The sequence below is a fragment of the Leucoraja erinacea genome, chromosome 5 (assembly GCF_028641065.1).
Source record: "Leucoraja erinacea ecotype New England chromosome 5, Leri_hhj_1, whole genome shotgun sequence".
Classification (NCBI taxonomy): Eukaryota; Metazoa; Chordata; class Chondrichthyes; order Rajiformes; family Rajidae; genus Leucoraja; species Leucoraja erinaceus.
The window spans coordinates 41,151,348-41,166,719 of NC_073381.1; positions in this window are offsets into that span (position 1 = coordinate 41,151,348).

Sequence of the window (15,372 nt, forward strand, 5' to 3'; positions counted from 1 at the left end):
GATGAGGCCAATCACCGTTGTATCATCTGCATACTTGATGATGGTGTTAGTACCATGTACAGGTGTGCAGTTGTAGGTGAAGAGGGAGTAGAGGAGGAGGCTCAGCACACAGTCCTGTGGAACGCCGGTGTTCAGGGTGAGGGTTGAAGAGGTGTGTTTGTCTAACCTATCAGACTGGGGTCTGTTGGTTAGAAAGTCCAGTATCCAGTTGCAGAGGGAGGGGTCGATGCCCAGGTTACCGAGTTTGGTGATCAGTTTAGAGGGTATAATGGTGTTGAATGCTGAGCTGTAATCGATGAACAGCATTCTTACGTGTCTCAGTTGTCGAGGTGGGAGAGGGCGGAGTGAAGTGCCGTTGAGATGGCATCCTCCGTACTCCTGTTCTTGCGGTAGGCGAACTGATAGGGATCGAATGTGGGGGGTAGGCAGCCTTTGAGGTGTGCCAGGATCAGCCTCTTGAAGCACTTGGTGATGATGGGGGTAAGTGCAACTGGGCGGAAGTCGTTGAGGCTTGCCGCAGTGGAGTGTTTTGGCACCGGCACGATGGAGGTGGTTTTAAGGCACGTGGGGCCAACTGCTTGGGCAAGTGACAGGTTGAAGGTGTCAGCAGATGTTGTTCTAGTTTGCATGTGAACTCATTCTGGCAATGGGTCCTCTGGTTAAGGACAGAAAGGCTAAAATAGGATGGAAAAGGCAAGGATAGAAATGGGAAGGAGAGTTAATGGTTAAAATGGTTAGCAATCAAGAGATATAGCAGGCCTTGCCGGACAGAGTACAAGTGTTCATCGATAATCACCTAGTGCATGTTTTGTTTCTGCCACCCCACTGCACACACATTTCTCCAACCAACTCCCACTGCTCCCGTCACCTTTATCTTTTCCACTCATTTGTATGTTCAATTCCTATCCTTAAATTCCACATTTTCCTTCTATCACCCCCCTGTTCAACTCCTCCTTGTCCCCTTCCACCCATATCCCTCCATTCAGCTTTTCATTTCACTCCTCTTCTCCTTATCTGACACCATTTCTCCTTTTTACTTCTAGTCCTTGTCACTTACCCCACCATCTGTCAATCGGCCCCTCCCCCCCACCACCCTACCCACCACCTCCCAACACTCACCTGTATCTATTTGTCACTTGCCAGGTTTTGACTTGCACCCACTTCTCTTGACCAGCTTTTTCCCTCTACTCCTATCAGGCTGAAAAAGCGTACCAGCCCAAAATGTCTGTCAATTTCCTCCAGATGCTGCCTGACCTGTTTAGTACCTACAGCGCTTTGTGTTGCCCTTACATACTTGGACATTTCCAAAACCTTTTATGGAGTCACCTTACTATCCAGCTCCTTCTTTAGTTAACTAAAACATCTTATCTGAATGAGACCACTGGTATTTGGTATCTTCTTCTATCAGGCCGGTTTTATCTCATTGCCTTTCAATGTGCATATTTTATTCAATTCCCAACGTTGACTCCTCCATTTCTTGTCAGTGCAGTTTCCCAGAACCAGGATGACAATTCCTTCTGTTTCAGTGGCGCAGAACTTGCAGATAATTTATTTGCATTGTCTGTCCCTATGAGCTGGATCATTACAACTTGTGAAATCTTATTTCCTCCACATGGTTCTCGTTTAACAATGATTCATTTTCGACATTTTCTTTCAGAAATCCAATTTGTCTCAGGGAAGATTTTGGTACTGGGTGGTGTGATTTTACAATGCATTCCCATATTCACTTTTAGCGTGAAGATAATGGTTTTCTGACCTGGATGGTGATGAACTTTATATCACTCTCCACTGCCTCATTTGGTCACTCTCATAACCAATGTGTTCCCAAAGTCTCTGTCATCTGATTTTTATTAATTTCCATTTTTCATTTCAATCTTCATTTCGGAATTTCCTCTATGTTCTTTTTATGATGTGCACACCTTCTATTGATGGTTGATCCTGCTGTACAATCTGCAGTTTGATCCATAACTCTGCATTTTCTCTTTCTATCAACTCATGTGATCGCCCACAACTCCTGCCGAGCCTTCGTTTAGTTAGGCTTTGGTTTCTGTTGCCTATCTGTTTCAACCTGTTCCTTCCAAGGTTAGTTATTTGAGTCTATGGCATTTTCATCTATCTACTTATATCTTCCTGCAGTCTGATTGCTTTTATAGCCTGTGAGACAGTAAACTCCTTCCATTTCAAAGCCCAATGCATGCAGTTTATGCTGTGGCATAAATAGGGGCCACCACTAACAGTTCCAACACCACTAGCACCTCAAACAGTTTCTAGACATTGCATTCTATTGGTGCGTTTGTAAGTTTTGTAAGGAAATTATGAAGAAGCTCACCTAGTTTGTGACTCGTGTGGTGATTCAGGTGATTCAACTTTGACTTGAGTGCTGATTTTTTCCATCGGGTTTTTTTTGTTGGGATTTCTATTCTCTGACTCACCTATTTCCCAACTGTTAAAATGTAATCCTTTCTATTCACTCCACAAATGGTCATAGTTGATGTTCTCTGCATCCTTCATGTCTTTAAATAAACTCTCAATGTCAGTTTACATTCTTGATTCAATTCTCTGAGCGTCACAGTATTGCTGTGCTCCTAGTTCATCATGGATTCACCACAGTCATCCCTCGTACACTCAATGTACGGTATATCCACAGGTTGGTGTTATATTACATTTTGGTAGCCAAATTCAGCATTCACATCATTCATGTGGTATGGAATTTTACTCACTGGACAGTTGCCACCATGTCCCCAGCCTTGTTCCCAGACTCTGTTTCTTAATTATACAGTCAGAATCAAATGAGTGGCTTAGGTAATGTGTATTTTCAGATGGCAGGTCATGTGCTGCCAAGAGGTACAATGCGGGTTTTCAATGCAGAGAATGCTGGGTGGTGCAGTGCTCTGAGTACAAATATTATACCTACATTCACCAATACTTCTTGCAATAACATAACATGGTGTTTTACATCTGCCGACAGTTCCATGCAGGAGTCCATGCCCTCGTCTCGCTGCTACCATCGGGCAGGAGGTACAATAACCTAAAGTCCCACTCCACCAGGTTCTGGAACAACTAATTCCCTACAATGATCAGGTTCTTGAACCAACCAGCACAATCCATAATCCTACCTGATCAATGGAACCCTACTGTCCAGCTCTTGCACAACCATGAACTTGTTTTATTTTTCTCATTTATGTTCATGCACTAATGACTTGGATTTTTTTCCAAGCAAGATTTTTCATTATACCATTACTTATGCACATGATAATAAACTTGACTCGATTTGAGTCTTTCATGGAGATGCCTCTGCATGTGGACACATCATGTTACTGACTTTCTGCACTAAGTTGGGTCTGCACTGCCTGTTGCAAGGAGCACTCTGAAAATCATAGAGCAAATTGCTTATCTTGGTTGAATCACAGAGCATTTATTATTTCTGATTCTAGGAATTTAAGAAAGCCTGACGTCAGGAATGGATAGATCTACTCACCCCAGGAATGGATAGATCTACTCACCCCGTATGTAGTAGACGTGCAGGTATTCCACCTCAGCCTCCTCTCTCCGCCTCCGACAACCGCCATTACATTTTGATCTTCTAATTTAAGACTTAGAAATTGGTCTTGATCCTTTTCTAGCCATGTGCAGACAGGCCGTGACTGAAACAGGAGGCCTGAATGGAAGAAGGGTCTCGACCCGAAACTTCATCCATTCCTTCTCTCCAGAGATGCTGCCTGTCCTGCTGAGTTACTCCAGCTTTTTGTGTCTCTCTACGACCTGAATTGCAATTTGTGCCTAAAGCAAAGCCACATTTCCATAATTTGTTGATGTTGTCAGTTCTCTTGTGCCTTGACCTACTCCCCATTTTGTGTCTTGGATCATTGAAGACAAAGGAAATGAAACCACATTTTAAAAAATTGACAGATCTCCATTCTACACCAATAAGTGATCGCTTTACACCACAGAGTGCTGATTTGTTTTAATGCGCTTGGCCATTCAGCCCAAATACTCACTAGTACCTGCTCCCCTGTACTTTAAAAAAGACAAGAGCTAGGGCTTGCAATGTTATGCAACTCCTTGCAATGAATCTGGTGATATATGCTGCAAGCTTTTGCATCTTCTGCCTGGCAGGAGAGATGGTAAGAGTGAATGAGCCAGTAGTGTAGATGGAGTTAATTGGGGGAAGGAGAGGGAGAGACTGATTTGCCGATGAATGATACTGTGTCTATAATACTCCACAATTTATTGCAGTCTTTGGCAGAGCAGTTCCAAACTAACCATCCTCATAGGATGCTTTCTATGATGGTCCCTATCAATGCTGCTTCCAAAAGGACTTTTGTTCCTGGGAGCATGTTCCGAATGAGGCACCCGTGTAATTGCCACTGCCTCTGAAAATCCTTCTTGATGCTTGCCCAAGCTAATGTGATGCCACATTAAACCAAAATCTTTGATGAATTGGTGGTGATTTTCTTAACCAATTTAGGAACCACAATCTCAGTAAGAGATCTTGTCCATGTGCAGAGATAGATTTTCTGTCACATCTATGACAGTACAGGAAGAGTTGTCCTGACGGAGTGTATCTCCGCTGAATGGGAACTGAACCACCATTTCCATACCCTGTCACCTTGAGGCAGTCTGGCTCCAGGTCAGGATTTTCTACACCTGGTTTCTGCCACTCATTATGCTCCAGCTATTTAAACCAGGCAAGTGAAAAAGAGCAGACTTGGACCCAAAGTAGATTTGGGGTCAATTTATCCTTAAATGCGGTCAGAGGAGAGTATCTCACCTCTTCTGGTATGGTTGGTGACGCAATATGAAAAGGGAAAAGCCAAGTTTGGCTGTTGTCCCATTTCTTTCCAATGTACAGATGTGCAGCTTTGCCCATATATGGCCTGCAACTGGTCAGCCTTTTGAAAGTTGCTCAGGGAGAGAATGTGTTTGTGCCAGGAGTTTGGCTGAAAATATGTGAACATAATTATGGCATCATATGGATGGAATGAGTCAACTCCATGGATCAAGTCATTACATGAATGTTTGTATGTACCATTCATGATTTGATGTTCACAGCACATGCAAGAGTAGATTCTCCACCATGTGGAAGACCTCCCTGGTTTGTGAAGTGAGTGGAGAACTGGGGATGTGAATCTTGTTGATATCCATTGCAACAGGATAAAGTTCTTACCCTCATATGATTCAGTCACAGAAGTCAGACCTGGCACACTTTATTAAGATATTATTTAGGCAAAACGAAAATTAAAGTAAAGTACAATGCAAGCAAGAATGTAATGGTGGTTAGCGAACAGATGACAATAATAAATCTATTGAGATTTATTGTCTGATCACAACGTGTAACATGTCCCAAGTCTTCCAAATAATGGACTCCAGGCTGCCAACCAGTTTTGATGCAACAAATTACTGCTAAGGTAATGTGCTGCAGGCTTGGTAACAGAACTTCTGAAATCCTCTCATCATCCCAGCCTAATTAAGCATAAGTGTTAGCAAATATATTGGAGAGAGCTTAGTTTCAAAATAACCTATAGTAGATGAAATGGTTTCAGTTCCCTGATGGAATTGATTGTGCTGCTGCAATTGATGTGGAGAATGATGACCTCTCTCGAGTGGAAGGATCTGGCATTGGAGTGAGGTAAAGTAGTTTGTGTGGTATGTTCATAACACGCTACTAGGCGCCATTTGCTGGCACCATGAGCTGTGATAACCAAGAAACAATACGACCAATTGATCTGCTTTATAAGACAGGCAGAAACAAATTCAATTATTAACGTCCCTCACTCTACCGGATGTACCTGAAAAAGTGATGTGTCTCCTCCTCATCCAACATCAACATCCAGATGGCATGGTGCCCACTACCCAAAGGTACCAACATGGGTGGCACAGTGGCACAGTGGCAAAGACCTGGGTTCGATCCTGACTATGGGTACTGCCTACAGAGTTTGTATCTTCCCCCCATGGGTTTTCTCCGGGAGGTCCCGTTTCCTCCTTCACTCCAAAGACGTACAGGTTTATAGGCTAATTGGCTTGGTAAAGTTGTAAACTGTCTCTAGTGTGTGTAGGACAGTGTTACTGTGTGGGGATCACTGCAGTGTATGGTGCAGATTCATTGCGCCAAAATGGCCTGTTTCCATGCTATATCTGTTCAAGAAGGAACTGCAGATGCTGGAGAATCGAAGGTAGACAGATTTGCTGCAGAAACTCAGCGGGTGCGGCAGCATCTATGGAGCGAAGGAAATAGGCAACGTATCGGGCCAAAACTTTTTACAAATTTACCAAGAGGACTGCAGGATTTTAAGATAGATCACCGCTGCTTTCTCGTGGCAATTAGGAATGGGCAATAAAAGCTATCCCTACCAGCAAAGCACATATTTGTAACATAAAGAAAAGTGCCCTGCTTTTCTCTGAGTTCCAGGATCCAGGTGTAAAACCTCTGGAGGGCCACATATCTGCCATTAATTTGACCAGGTTATCAAGTTCATCAGGGTAGGTTATTATACCAACTGGTAGTTAGAAACATAGAAACATAGAAATTAGGTGCAGGAGTAGGCCATTCGGCCCTTCGAGCCTGCATCGCCATTCAATATGATCATGGCTGATTATCCAACTCGGTATCCTGTACCTGCCTTCTCTCCATACCCCCTGATCCCCTATAGCCAGAAGGGCCACATCTAACTCTCTCTTAAATATAACCAATGAAGCAGAGAGTTCCAGAGATTCACCACTCTCTGTGTGAAAACCACTCTCTGTGCGAAAAATATTTGGATCAGAATATATTTACTTTAAAGTTTCAAAGTTCAAAGATCGATCAATTTCCCTCCTGTTCTATCGTATAGTATCCTATCGTATCATATATTTTACTTGTGCATTCCGATTAGGTGAGATTCTGCAGAAAGCTAGATATGGCAACAAAAAAAATCACCCTTGGCTCAACCGATGGAATACTTTCAATGTTTTTTTCTTTGTCTTACTGAATCATGTCGATGAACATTTTGATAAAGCGCTCCTTTTTGCATACCCATTTTGATTGCCAAAAAATTATGTTTATCTTTATTCCAAAATAGCTATAAATTAATGGGAAGTTAGATTTGTGTGCACACAGGGGATACAAGAGATTTGTGTGTGTTTTGTCTTTGACTCATGTGGATCAGAATTATGATTGGTTTGTTTATTAAAACTAATCACTTGTCAGAGTACATTATTGATGAAGGGTTTGGGTGTGAATTATTTTTGGAATACCATGAATATTTCTTTTGGCATGGTTTGATTGAACATTCTATTGGAACAGAATTGTGTTCAAAATGCACTATTTTACTTCTGAGTCACGTGAGTGACTACGTGAAGAACCCGTCCAGCACGCATGCGCGACATGAGCGTTCACGCAGTGCAACAGCGACAAACGGGAGTACGGGCGCTCCCGCTACAAGCCTGAAGGAACGGACCGTTAGGTAAGTACTTACCCACAGGTTCGAATTTACTACTTTGCTCCTCTTTGTTGCTCCAGGGGAAACTGGAGACAGCAAAGCAGATCAGAGGGAAGTGGCCCCCGTTCGACTCCAGGGAAGGAGCGTTCCGTCAGTGGAGGGGGGAGAGGCGGCACCGGGACCGCACACGCTGCGGTCCACAGTCAGGGTACTGAGCCGATGCCCAGTCCGCTAATAGCTGTCTGACCAACAGCAGCGGTCTGGAGGGAAACTCAAAAACCGGCCGGTAACCCCTGTATACTCCTGACAAGGAGACTCGCCGCCCGAGACCACAGAAATGCTGCCCGAAAACCACAGGCAGCCTCTAGCAGCAAAGTCAGAACCAAACCTCGGGCTGGAGACAGACAAGGAAGATGGAATCGGCACATCAAACTACCGCCCGAGAGCAAGTAAGTGTCTGTTCTCCAAGCCTAGAGTAAGGTCATGGAGCCAAAAACTCCAGCGAGACTTGCCTCAGGAGCAGGTGCAAGCTCGCCAAGGGAGCATAACATTCCCACTCCAGTGCACTACAGCACTGGCCATCTCCCTTATCGAGGGATCGATGGCATCCAAGGCTGGGCTGGTCAAGAAGAGGGGTCACTGGCTGAACAACTTCGGGAGTATGCTTGAGGTACGGGATCAGGAAGAGCTGCTGGGTGTGGCAGCTATGTGGCTCCTCCACTAGCGAGATGGCTTTTCAGTCTCAACTGACAGCCAGCTTACTACCTGTTCTTTTCAAAAAACCTCTCCAAGACAGGTAGTCATGAGGTGTTGGATTTCATCACGCCTCCCCAAAATTACATTTATAGATACATAGATACATAGAAAATAGGTGCAGGAGGAGGCAATTCGGCCCTTCGAGCCAGCACCGCAATTCATTGTGATCATGGCTGATCGTCCCCAATCAATAACCCGTGCCTGCCTTCTCCCCATATCCCTTCATTCCACTAGCCCCTAGAGCTCTTTCTAACTCTCTCTTAAATCCATCCAGTGATTTGGCCTCCACTGCCCTCTGTGGCAGGGAATTCCACCAATTCGCAACTTTATGGGTGAAAAGGTTTTTTCTCACCTCAGTCTTAAATGGCCCATTCTAAGACTGTGACCCCTGGTTCTGGCAGCGCCCAACATTGGGAATATTTTTCCTGCATCTAGCTTGTCCAGTCCTTTTATAACTTTATATGTTTCTATAAGATCTCCCCTCATCCTTCTAAACTCCAGTGAATACAAGCCTAGTCTTTTCAATCTTTCCTCTTATGACAGTCCCACCATCCCAGGGATCAATCTTGTGAACCTACACTGCACTGCCTCAATCACAAGGATGTCCTTCCTCATTTACTCAAAGTGCCCACCATTATTGGGGGGTACATTGAGCATAGCATTAAAAAAAAACCAAATATCTTAAATTACATTTGATACCCCTGACGTCGGCTATCATTTTTGCATGCTCATTCCAGAGGGGCAGGGTAGTATGGCAAAACACCTGACCCTCCAGTTCACAGTATGCCCCGCAACTTCTCGAAGGAAGTTATAAAACCTGCCCTCAACCTAAAAAATTCACAGGACTGTGAGAACGCCGACCTCACAACCACAGATCCTGCTATCTGGCTAAGTTACCAAACCAAGCCTAAGAAACTGGACGAAGTATCCAAAATATTTGGCATCAAGAGGGCAGGGCCTGGAATGAGCACCACACAAAACCAGACAGCAGAAAGCTCGGGGCCCGCATGCCAACCCCCGTAAGCCCTTTCAGGCCAGGGTCCAGAGCGGGCCCCATGGAAAATGCGCCACCCCCCAACAGCACCATCCCTACAGACAAGGAACCAGAAACCGAAAAATGAACACACCACTAAACAACAGTGAAGACAGATAAGTATGGTTCCTACCATCTCATAAAATGTGATGGGTTTGTACTAACAGGGGGGGGGGTCACACCTGGGTTGGGAACATGAAGAACTATCACACTTGGTAGTTATATACCAAAAGTATTCAAGGATAAAAACTGAATTAAGAAACCCACCACCAGTCCAGCATGCACCCCAAAGGGGTCTACCCTCCCACTAAAAATGAACATGAGGGACTAGCTAACTGGAGAAGGTATACTAGGGGTCATAAAGAAGCCTAATATGAACCTTTGGTACCAACAAACCCAAGATTTCCTAGGATACTTTATGGTAGACATCAACTTAAAAGATGCATACTATTCAGTACCCATTCATAAAATGTTCAGAGATACCAATTTACCTGGATGGGGTAACTATGGCAGTATAAATTATTGACAATGGCTAATATGAGCCAAAACTGTTTCCAGATATTCAACCAGCCCTGACACTATTAAGGAACATATCGTCATGGCATGTCTCTATGATATTAACGACAGACAAATCCATGGGAATAGCTAATCAGCAGCATTAGCTACTAAAACTTATTTAGCCTGGGCTCTGTCATACAATCCAGATAGATCTACGTTGACACCATCCACAACTATGGACTGTCTGGTATTCAATTAACTCTACCCACTCATCTATAACATTGCCATAAGGAGAGTCAGCATATGACACAACCTGTAACAATTAATGGTAACATCAACCAACCATTCAATAAGTGGCTAGAGTAATTGGGAGTTAGTAGCTACTTAACTTTAACCTTTCCATTAGAGCTAAGGTGCTAATGTTTAAACTAAATACCCATACCCAGAACATGGTGGCAAATGGACTAATCTGGAGTCGTCATCACTATAGACACTGGGCATAAACCTAGTTGGAAATATTGAGTATGTTCTATTGGTAAAAGCATATTATTCAGTAGTGCACCATTTATATGCATGTTTGTTTATAAATTAACAACATCACAGTGGTGGCATATACCAACCACTTGGGCAGAATAAAATCGATATCATGTGACAATTTATTTAACAATTGGTAACCGTATGTCGTCAAACATATTCGACCATCAGCAAACTTACCTGCCAGGTGAGCTAAATACTGTAAACAGACATATTAAACCAAAGTATTTGCTGAAATTACAAAGCAATATGGAACACCAGATATCGATTTCCCTGTATTTCAATTGAATCACCACGTACCGATGTATGTCGCATGAAACCAAACTTTGAGGCAGCGGCAATGAATACATTCTCGCTGAACTAGGGGGGGGGGGGGGGAATCTAATCTCTATGTTCTCCCCTTTTTTCTACCTCATCAGTCAGGTACTACGGCCTCATCAGTCGGGTACTACGCAAACCCACAGTCATGGTTCCCAGTGGTCCTCGACATGGTCATCAAAACCCTAATGATTTCCCAATAGCCCAGACTTATCAACTCACCCAGTTTCAGGCATAAGCCACCCATGCCACGATAAATTAAACTACTGGGTTGCAGATTTGAAAAGACCATTACTGGGCCTGGGTTGCAGAATTGGGAAGACCACTGCTGGGCCTGGATTGTCAAATAGCACTATCGACACGATGATAGCATCCCATCGCATATCCACTAGGGAACATACTTGGCGAACATCAAGAAGTGGGAAGATACTATTCAAATACAGGAACTACATATTCAACTACAACAAAACCTGTACTGGAGTTCCTGGCAGGTCTTCACCACAATGAAGGACTCAGCTACTGCGCCATCAACACAGCCAGAAGTGCTCTGTCAGCCTACTGAACTCGGACACCAGGACAACAGGCCATAGGGTACCACCCGCTGGTGATCAAATTCAGGAGGGGCATATTCAACTCTAATCCCCCAGACCTAGGCACACCCAAATCTGGGAGGTCAGTGTGGACCTGACGTACCTTAAGGGATGGTCACCAGCGAGGTAGGTCCCTCACCCTGGAACAGCCCACCCTGAAGACGGTCATGCTGATGGCCTTGTCTCAGCACAAAGAGTCCAGTTCCTCCATCTACTACGATTGGACAATATGGTTATAACACTAGACTGTGTTACATTTACCATTTAGGGGCTGGTCAAACAGAGCAGACCAGGAACATCAGGTCTAGTCATGGAATTCCGGGCATACCCACCTGAACCACGGTTATGTATCATGACCCACTTATTGAACTACATCGACACAATAAGAAATCCTTGAGGGAGTGAAAAAGCCTTATGGGTCAGCCACAAGAAACCTCATGGTCAGGTGACGAGCCAAACTATCTCAAGTGGCTCAAGCAGGTACTGGGAGTTGCTGGAGTAAATACTAACGTGTATAAATCTTACTCCTCCAGGGCAGCATCCACATCAGTGACTAAGAGGATGGATGTGCCTATGGACCTTATCCTGGCTACAGCGGGGAGTATACGTTCCAAACTTTTATAACAAGCCGCTGGCAGAACCTGTATCGTTTGCAGAAAAAGTATTAGAATCTGCAAAAAATATATAATTTAAGCCCGGGGGAGCATTTTGGTCTTGTTATTATTAATAACACCATTATTGTTTTACAAACAGATTCATGGTTGACTACGATAATATACTTCCTCCCTCGAATGACTTCGGCAGCGAGTGAAGTATGAACTGTTACACGGTTTGAAATCACAGAGCTTTAAAATCTTCACGTAGTCACTCACGTGACTCCAAAGTAAAATAGTAAGATTAAACGAGAATTTACCAGTTTGAAGTTTGATCTGTATTTTATGAGGAGTTACGATGAGGGATTATGTGCCCTCCGCTCCCGCCCTCAATTATAGAGACCAACTGGTAACTTAGTTCTCCTTGTCTTTACTATGTTTATTCAATTATTGTGTTGTTTCTGTGATTCCACACCGCAGCTTTGTAATATGTCGCGCATGCGTGCTGGACGGGTTCTTCACGTAATCCCTCATCGTAACTCCACATAAAATACAGATCAAACTTCAAACTGGTAAGTTCTCGTTTAATCTAACTATTATTATGGATGAGAACATATTGTGAAAGAAAGTGCTTTTTGCTTTTAAAACACTACTTGCATAAGAAAATGTGTCTGTCATTATCAACAAAGTGTTCAATTTGTATTTGTTTTGAGTTTAAATGGTGCCACACAGAAACCAAAATGGGAAATAAAGAAATCATTGTAAAAAATAAACTGCGGTTGCTGGAAATCTGAGATAAAAACAAAACATGCTGGAAAGACTCAACACGTGAGCAGCATCTGTGGAAAGAGGAGCAATATTTCAGGTCACAGACCCTCTCAGAGAGGTCAGGCTATGCTAATGGATAAAGAAAAGCCGAGTCGAAATGAACGACTTAGAGAAAAAATGGCCAGTTCTGGTACAGCAGGGAAATTTATCTAAAGCTGCAGAATTCAATACTAAATTCAGAAAGCTGCAATGTAGCCAGATGGAAAATGAGGTGTTGATCATCATGCTTGCATTGGGCCTCGTTACAACAATGCTGGATACCAGAGTCAAACAGATCGAGTTGTAGGAAGGAACTACAGATGCTGGTTTACACTGAAGATAGACACAAAAAGCTGGAGTAACTCAGCGGGGCAGGCAGTATCTCTGGAAAGAAGGAATGTGTGATGTTTTGGGTCGAGATCTTCATCAGACTGAGAGTCAGGGAAGAGGGAGACACAGGGATATGGAAGGGTAAGGTGTGAAAACAAGACCTCAAAGGGAATGAAGTTCAAGGAAAATATAGAATAGATTGTCAGCGAGGGGAAGTTGACATACAATACACAATAAAAAATTTAACACAAACATCCACCACAGCATTCACCACTGTGGTGGAAGGCACAAAAATTGTCCAGTCCTCCTCCATTTCCCCCCGTGGTCAGGACCAGAGTCCAGAGCCAGTCCATAGTCGGCTCTTCCCCACTGGAGACCGCGGCTTCAGGATGGTGTAGGCCGCAGGCCGGCGGTCGAAGATTTAAAGTCCCCGCCGCAGCCAGAAGCACCGCAGACTGCAGGGAGGGTGGCCGAAGCTCCCCCTCCAGGGGTGATGGTAAGTCCACGTCGGGCCCACGGTAGAAGTTGGACGCAGGCCGACGGTGGAAGCTCCTTCTTCTCCCAGGTCCCCAACGTGAGATCCCGGGCTGTAGATGCCGCGCCAGCTGGAGCTCTGCAGACCGCGGCTTCAGGCTGCCGGCTGCCACGGGCCAGCGAAACGGAGCACTCCCCTCCGGCGAGCCCCAGCGAGGGCCCGCCCGCTCCACGCTGAGAGTCCACGCTGCACACGCCGCTGAAGCCCCGAGCGTGTCTCCGGGAAAGGCCGCGCCGATCCTTGTTGTTAGGCCACGGGGGAGGCGACCTGGAAAAAGTCGCCTCTCCATGGAGGAGGCGACCAAAGCGGTTTATCCCTCACCCCCCACACCACCCCCCACACAAAACACACAAAGAAACACAAAAAACATACTTTAAAACATACAAAAAAACAAAAAAAGGTTGAAAAAAACAGACACGCTGCTGACAGGGCGCCGGCTTGCATAAAGGATACACAAACGTGAAGGGCTAAATAGCCTGAGTTGGTGGAGTAGTCTGAAAATCATTTTATGATACTATCAATGGCTATTCTGATTTTTTTTTTAAAACTATTTCTAGTCTAAACCTTTGCTTTTTATAATTCAAGGATGTGATATCCATCAGGCTCTGCATTTTAAACCATAATAATTGTGTGGACATGATTTGAAAATTGTGTGGAGATTGGCAGTTCTAACGTCATATAAATGTCCAATGTTGAAATAAACTGGCAAAGATATCCCAACTGAAACAGGTAAGAACTTGATGCTAATAGTTAAGTGAAGGTTGATGACATAATTTCAACATGTAGCTAATTTTATCCTGACGTTCCAGTGTGCAAATGCTGAAAGATCTTCACACCCAAAAACGATTATTGTCCAGGCTTGCAAAGAAAACAATCTATATAAGGAAGGCACGCTAGAAAGAAGATCCAATGGTTATTTTAGGCAGTTTTATAAGTTTTGTCCTTTTAGATTTTCAATTTGTTTATAACTTTCAAATGGAGTCTCATGCATTCCTTAGGCATATTTTACTTTTCACTTATACTACAGCCGATTTACAACTAAACTCTCCATAGTTGCCTATATCCTTTAATCCTTGACAGTTTTACTGAATAACAAACTGTCCTTAGTGCGCTCCACTTTATTCCCTCACTAAGAGCTTTAACAGTTCATTGTGAATTTCTCAAATAAAAAGAGAATGGCAGAGACATTCTCCAACTCGTCCATACTGACCAAAATGCCCCATCTAAGATAATTCCATCTACCCATGTCTGAAGAAGGGACTCTACCCTAAATGTTACCCATTCCTTCTCCCCAGAGATGCTGCCTGTCTCGCTGAGTTACTCCAATTGTTTGTGACTATCTGCTCTCAAAACCTTTCCTGTCCATGTTCATATTCAAATGGATTTTAAATGTTGATGTTGTACCTGCCTCAACTACTTCCTCTGGCAGCTCATTCAATATGCCACCCACCCTCTGTCTGAAAATGTTGCCCCTCAGGTTCTTATTAAATCTTTCCGTCTCACCTCTCTGCTTCTTGGTTTTCAGGATGGAAAGTGAAGGACCAATGGAAGGATGTCAGTGAAACCAGACAGGAGTCAAATGAAATTCTGAACTCGTCAATGAATACCTTCACAGATTCAGAAAGACGGCACATATATTTCACTTTTTTTAAGATAAAACCTCTGCAATTCCAATGTAAGGTTTTTTCAAAAGTTACCTGATAATACTATAATCCCATAAATGTTTTCACTCAGTACTGTGGCAGTCCCTGGGGGGTAGTACAGTACGATGTTTATATCTGTTAGACAAGTTACATCAAAAGCATGATTTTAAATACAATCAGCTGCAGGGTGACACAATGGCACAGCTGGTAGGGCTGCTGCCTCACAGTCAGAGTCTCGGGTTCAATGCTGGCCTCAGTTGCTGATTGTGCAGAGTTTGCCCATTCTCCGTGATCACATGGGTTTCCTGCTAAATCCC